Below are 6,620 nucleotides of genomic sequence, written 5' to 3'. Positions count from 1 at the left end.
TCTGTGCAGTCTGGTCGGAGTATGATAAAAATCTATGAAACACTTTATACTGTATGAATTTATTTCTGGCTTCTTTCACGTATTTACTGCTCTCCGATAGGACTTCCAGCCATTCTTCATTTTTTGTGCTCCATTTTCAAATCTCTTTGCCAAATAAGTTTGATATGTAATGATTTACCACTCAAACTATAATTTAACAGTTTGTAAAACTGAGAAGTCGTGTGACGATCACGCGGCAAACTAATAAAATCTAAAATCTTATTTTCCACACGGTCTTTTATGTATTCCAGCCACACTACTTCTCCCACACAATTTACAAGTAGTAAAAAACTACAGGAAATATGTCAGCATGCCTGTAAAATAAAAAACCTACAGTGTCCCTACTAGGACAAAACCTCAGAACTGCTGCGTAGCACAGAGCAACAGCATCTGATATATTCCTACCTTGCACAACAGCTATTTCAAGATGCAGCCACTTTAGTGGCTCAATTCTAGAACTCATAGCAAAAAATAAAAACTTTCTGATGAAAATAAAAAAAGTGTTGGGAGTTGTCCTCTCATACTCACATTTGAGAAATTTAAGTTCTGTTGGAACCGTTTCCTTGAGGAGGAGATAGTTTTATTAGAAAAGCGTTTTTTTTTTGTTTGTTTGTTTTAAAGGTTTGAATGTGAACACTTAACATAATATAGACCGATATTGTTGAAAATTATTTCGTAAAGAATAACAGAGATGTACACATAAATCAATGTTGCGAAGCAACCCTTACTCGCACTGAATTTTAAATATTTTAGAAAAATGCACTGAATCACAAGGATTTACAGAACAGTGTGCTATTGTAGACTTAACATGTTGTGTTCTAATTATATGATTTTAATAATAGGTTGTGATCTAAAGTGGTCCAGTCTGAGGCATGAATCTGCAGGGCCGAGAACGAGTCACACTCCAGCCCTGCGCTGAATATATAGGAAACTAACGAGACGTAACGACAAACACCTGGGGTGATGATAACTTGAGACAGGTGCTGCCAACAAGGAGGGAAAACACCGGAGAGCAGGAAACACAAGGGTCTGAAAATCTAGACACCAAAACAAAAATAACACACAGATCATCTCAAATCCAAGCACAAACATGAAAAATGTGTCTCAAAAAGTTTAAATGTGTGAAGCGACTGAGCTGGGCAAATGAACTCACCTGTTCCCCTGATATGTTATTGGGTAAAGACGCATGTTAAATGGTGCCTGTCCGGTAAACACGTTTGAGAAATTAAATTTAAAAAAATGAAACATTTGCTTTAGAGATGGAAAGTTGTTGAATTGGGCACAAAAAAATTAACAAAATGTTACAAGAATGAGTTGAAAACACACAGACAAAAGAAAGCACATTGTAATTGCCATGATGAGGACATTTTCTATAAAAATTGATAAAAATATCAAAGTCTAAATAAAGAGTTAAAATCAACACACAGTACGAAAGGGCCTTGTATTTAATGAAAAATTATCAATATTTAACAATGACAGATAACACCCAAAAGTGAACAAAGGCTTGAAAATGTACAAAACGTGTTCAAAGTTTACAGATGGCACAATAAACAAAAGAACAACTAATTATAATGAAATACAAAGTAATACTAATTATTTCTAGTATACAGTAGTCCCTCGCTACTTCACTATTCGACTTTCGCGGACTCGCTCTTTTGCGGTTTTTCAAAGTAAGATTGAACATAAACAATTTGGCTGATTGATGGATGCGTCACACAAACTGCATGGATTGTTTATTTAAAATTAATTATTTTAAATGATTTAGCACCTGTGTGCAGCCCACAGGTGCAGGGAGAAGCTCCCTGCAGTGGTGTCATGATCTCGGCTCTCTGCCACCTGCGGCTCTCTGCCACGCCCACTTCTCCACTGTAATCACACTTGTGCTCACCACAGTCTCCCTCCTTCAGTGCAAATAAACAATTTAAATTTAATGATGAAGCCCTCTGGATAGAGGGCAAAACATCTCTATAAAAAAGAAACTATCCAGATGACCCAACTGAGAATTATTGGATTTGGTACCTGGATGATTGAGCATGAACTTTGTTGAATTTAAATTATGTACTGTAATAGTTTAAATAAATAATTTTTTTTTAATTAAATTTATTCATTTTAAAATACAACACAAAAAACAATAATACAAACTAAGTTTATATAATATATAAATAAAATGAAGGGTAGCAGAAGGAAGAAAAAAAATCTTATTTTATCTGCCCCCTCTTACAATAATTCAAATCAAACAACAATCATCTGTAAGTACCTAAACAAACAAAAGAGAAAAAAAGAACAATTCACTATAATTTTCAAACTATAATGCAACATACATAACAGTATTTCATATATATTTTTGCAGTAGTCCATTTTTAATTATTTTCTTAAAAGTAATCGTTGTTTTTGCATTTTTCACTTCAGTTTTCAAACCATTCCACAATCTAATTCCCTGGATTGAGGTTGACCGACCCTTCAAACTGGTTCTATATCTTGGTTTAAGAAATATTTCCTTTCCCTTGAGATTATAACAGCTTTGTCGCTTAATGAAATATATTTGGATATTCACAGGTAGTTCATTTATATGAGCTCTATACATAACTAGTAAAATATTATAATCCACCAAGTCATGGAACTTCAATATTTTCAGTTGATGCTGTAATAATTCATGCTGCATGAGCAGCTTTGTTTTAAATAACCAAGTGCGACTGGAACTGAACCTTTAGTCTCCTTTGGCAAACGGCTATAGGCCATCGGGAAATATCCTGATGCTCCGAATGGACAGTTTGCCCCCAACCTGCTGCAGCAGGTGCTAAATCGTTTAAAATAATTTATTTTAAATATTTTGAACCTGTGATTGTGCTTTTATTTATTTGTGCACTGTGTGTTAAGAACGAGTGCCGGTTCGTTATTTTCACAAACAGATGGATGCACAGAATACAAGCAGATCTGGAGAAGCGGACCCAGGATGACAGGAGCCGGTTCTGAAAAACAAAGACGAAAGTGTCTCCTTATAACACCTGGGGGCCTCCCCCCCCGGGAGATATTTTGACCTTCTGCACAGGAAGACCACAATTCACCTCCTCAGGCAGGCAGAGGCGCTTCTATGACTCAATGTACAATGTTATCTCTTGGTGCCTGGTGAAGTTTTCTCAGAGGCCCTACAACATTCCTAAAGTTATCTTCAAATGAGGCTAACTCCCTTCCTGCTGGTGCAATTAACAGATGTTCCTGGTTCACAGCTGCATGCACTAAAACATATTAACTTGACTAAACTAAACCCCAATAATAAATTGTTTTAAACCTTCACAATATCCCACAATTCCCCCAGTTGATCTCCCAAAACGAGATCAAATGTCGTACATTGTGTAGGTTTAAAACTTAAGTTAATCACACATAACATTGTAAGCTTAATAGTCACCCTCAGGTGTCACTCATATGTAACACAGTGAAGCTAATGCTAAACATCAATTTATAGATCACTTCTATCAAAGTAAGGTTAATACCTGTGGTTTATATGACACATCTATTATAAAAGAGTAATCCTTATGATTTAAAAAGCACATCTACCATGAAAAGATTAATATTTGTTGTCTAAACCCTTACGATGTTGTGTGGATGTCGTGGAAAAACCCCTCCAGGGCTGACGGTGTGATTCTCACGGGAGGAAAAACACGACATCGTCTCACGCCCTTTTGACGACGACCTGTAAAAGGCCAACTCAACATCCTTTACAAATCTACCAAACCCTCGACACCCCCAGTTTCCCAAAACAAAAACATCACACATGAACACAGACAATACTGCACATCCCCACTTACCAAAAAGTCCAGTCACCCAACCAACCAGGGGTTGTCTTCACCTGGGTGTCGGTGCATTGTTTTAGACTAAGCATTCAGACCTTCTATTGCCTGAGTAACGGACAACTTTATTTCCCAAACCCAGCACTCACGCCCCCGTTTGAAATCATAAGGGAAGTGGGTGCTAGTTGTTCATCCAATCCTTCTACAGCAATTTGAGTCAAATTAATCAGTCGCAACACATTATATTGGATGTAATGAATTCTCAAATCCGACAGTCACCCTATCAGTCAGCTATTCATCTGGAACTCCCCTAGGGACTCCAGTCGCATCAATATAAGTAGGACTGTTTGCATGCAGGTTAAATTTTTGAATTTATGTTACAGCGCGCTAAAATGTGCCCACATCCCTCACCTGTGTGTGCTGTTCAGTCCTTGTGACAGATTGTGTGTTCTAAGTGTTTTAGGAGCAAGGAGCGCTACTGAGCTGGTGAGTGGCTGAGTGGAGTTTGCATTGTCCTGAAACACACCATACTGTTCACACAAAAATCACAACTGTCAAAAACAAGCAATAAGCCCCAATATTCCACAAAGTCTCCAATTCCCGTATAGTTTGGGTATAACCATCATTGTTGCCTGTAAACAGTCTCTTTCTGTTGAACAGTTTTTAAGAAAAAGCAATCTTATTTTGCTAAACAGTTCTATGAAAAACCACCTTAATCAAAGACAGTCTTTGGTTTATTTAACAGTTTTTATTACGCGGAATCTTCCTTCTTCAGGTCAACAGCTATTCGAGCTTTTGACCACCTTTACGCGCAGTCTTCTTTTCTTGAGCTTTTGTCTTCACAAAGTCTTCTTCCCCTCTTCTCGTCCTGGCCCAGGTCTTGTCACTTTGCCTCAGTACCCGCCCCTTGGTCTGAGGACCTTCCTCCTCAACCAGATAGGTTGCGCGATGGCTAGACCTTTGAGCCGTACGCCGCCTCTGTCAGAGGAGGTCTGCCTTCCCGATGGGGAGGTTCAACTGAGCCCCCCTTTTGCTGGTCTGGGTGTCCGTCCCCTCCGTCAGCCTGCACGTGCAGCAGATCCTGAAGTGAGCGTCCTGGCTCTGCTGCTGCTGCACACTGGTTCCAGTGAAACCACGTGTCTCCTTTTCCTTCGAGCCTCACTGCATGTGAAGTTGTCTCGGTCACCTTGTAGGGGCCTGTCCACCTCGGCTCCTTCCATGTCCTTTTGATGACTTTCAGCAGGACTCAATAATCCAGGTACACAATCCAACAATTTTCAGTCAGGTCATCTGGACAGTTTCTTTTTTTGTGCTGAAACGTTTCACCTTCCATCCAGAAGGCTTCATTTTTTTTTACATTTTTCTCAAAAGCAGTTTAAATATTTTTTTCTAAGATGCAAGAGAGCCATTTATGTAGATCAATTCTTTCTAAAGCCATACTGATGCTCATACAAAATATTGTTGGCATCAAGATGTTTCAAAATTCTAGAGTACACCAACCTCTCAAGTATCTTGGAAAAGCACGGAAGAACTGATATGGGACGATAATTTGAAAATACAGATGGATCATCGGCTTTCAACATTGGGATAACCTTGGCAAGTTTTAGATCTTGTGGGATAATACCAGATTCAGTGACATGGAAAAAAAATAAATGTTAAAGGAACAACAATTATAGGTTCAACTTTTTTGACAAGATAGATCATCATGGCCAGCAGAAGAGTTTTTAACATTCTTAATGATATCAAATAATTCTAAAGGTTTCATTGGATCAAATGTATTTAAAGAGGGCTAATCTTTATTTATAAAGTTAGAAGGAGAATCAGAAACATTATCAAGATTCTTTGTAAGGTGTGGTCCCGCATTTATAAAATATATATATATATATTATTAACAATTTCTGTTGGATCTGTTATGATTGAAGTGCCATCCTAAAATGAAGCTTGGGATGGAGTAGAGGTATTTTTCTTCTTGAGTAGAAGTTTTAAAATATCCCATGTAGATTTTGAATTATTTGATTATTTTTCCCTGAACTAGAGATCTCATTTCATTAAGAGATGTTGTAGATACTGATGGTTGTAGACAGGAAGGATCTCTTGTAAAGGTCCATCCCACAGTGGATCCTAAGAAACTGGCTGCAGATACCGTCCAATCCGTCCACCCAGACTCTGCTGGCCTCTCGGTTCCCCTGAGCTGTAGGACCGCCCTAATGCCGGGCAGAACTCCTCCCAGAGCGATGGTTACTCCTCCCAGCAGTCTGCTGAGCTCCTCGTCACTGCGGACAGCCTACTGTAGGTGCCGAGGGACGATCCTGTCCTTCTACTGTCATGAGCCGTGTTTCCATGGTTCCAGGATCTCTTGGTCAGGCACTCGAGCACAGCTGGCAGGTTGATGAGAATGCGTCCACAGAACATCCTTTTCAACTCATTTAAGATTTGTGGCTGTAGTTGAGATATTATTTGAGCTTTTGAGATGTTAATCAGCTGCTGTTGGTTGTAGAAAACTGCCTTGTTGCCATGGTTATACATCATAACAAATGTCCAAAACTAAAAAAGACTCAGTAAAAATCCTTCCAGCTGAACAGCATCCGATACCAGAGGAAACAATCATCCAAAAAATGTGATTTACATCCAGATAAACAGGAATTAAAGTTTCCAAAAGCAAAATCTCAGAACAAAAGTAACAGAGCTGCTCCAACATGCAGCCACCTTGAGCGGCGCAATTCTAGAATTTAATTTAATTTTTTTAATTTTGGTTTTTCAAAAACCTGTAATGAGAAAAGGAGAGCAAAGGTA

Source organism: Nematolebias whitei, chromosome 14, assembly GCF_014905685.2.
Source record: "Nematolebias whitei isolate Nwh7 chromosome 14, NemWhi1, whole genome shotgun sequence".
NCBI classification, from domain to species: domain Eukaryota; kingdom Metazoa; phylum Chordata; class Actinopteri; order Cyprinodontiformes; family Rivulidae; genus Nematolebias; species Nematolebias whitei.
This window is presented reverse-complemented; position numbering follows the sequence as displayed.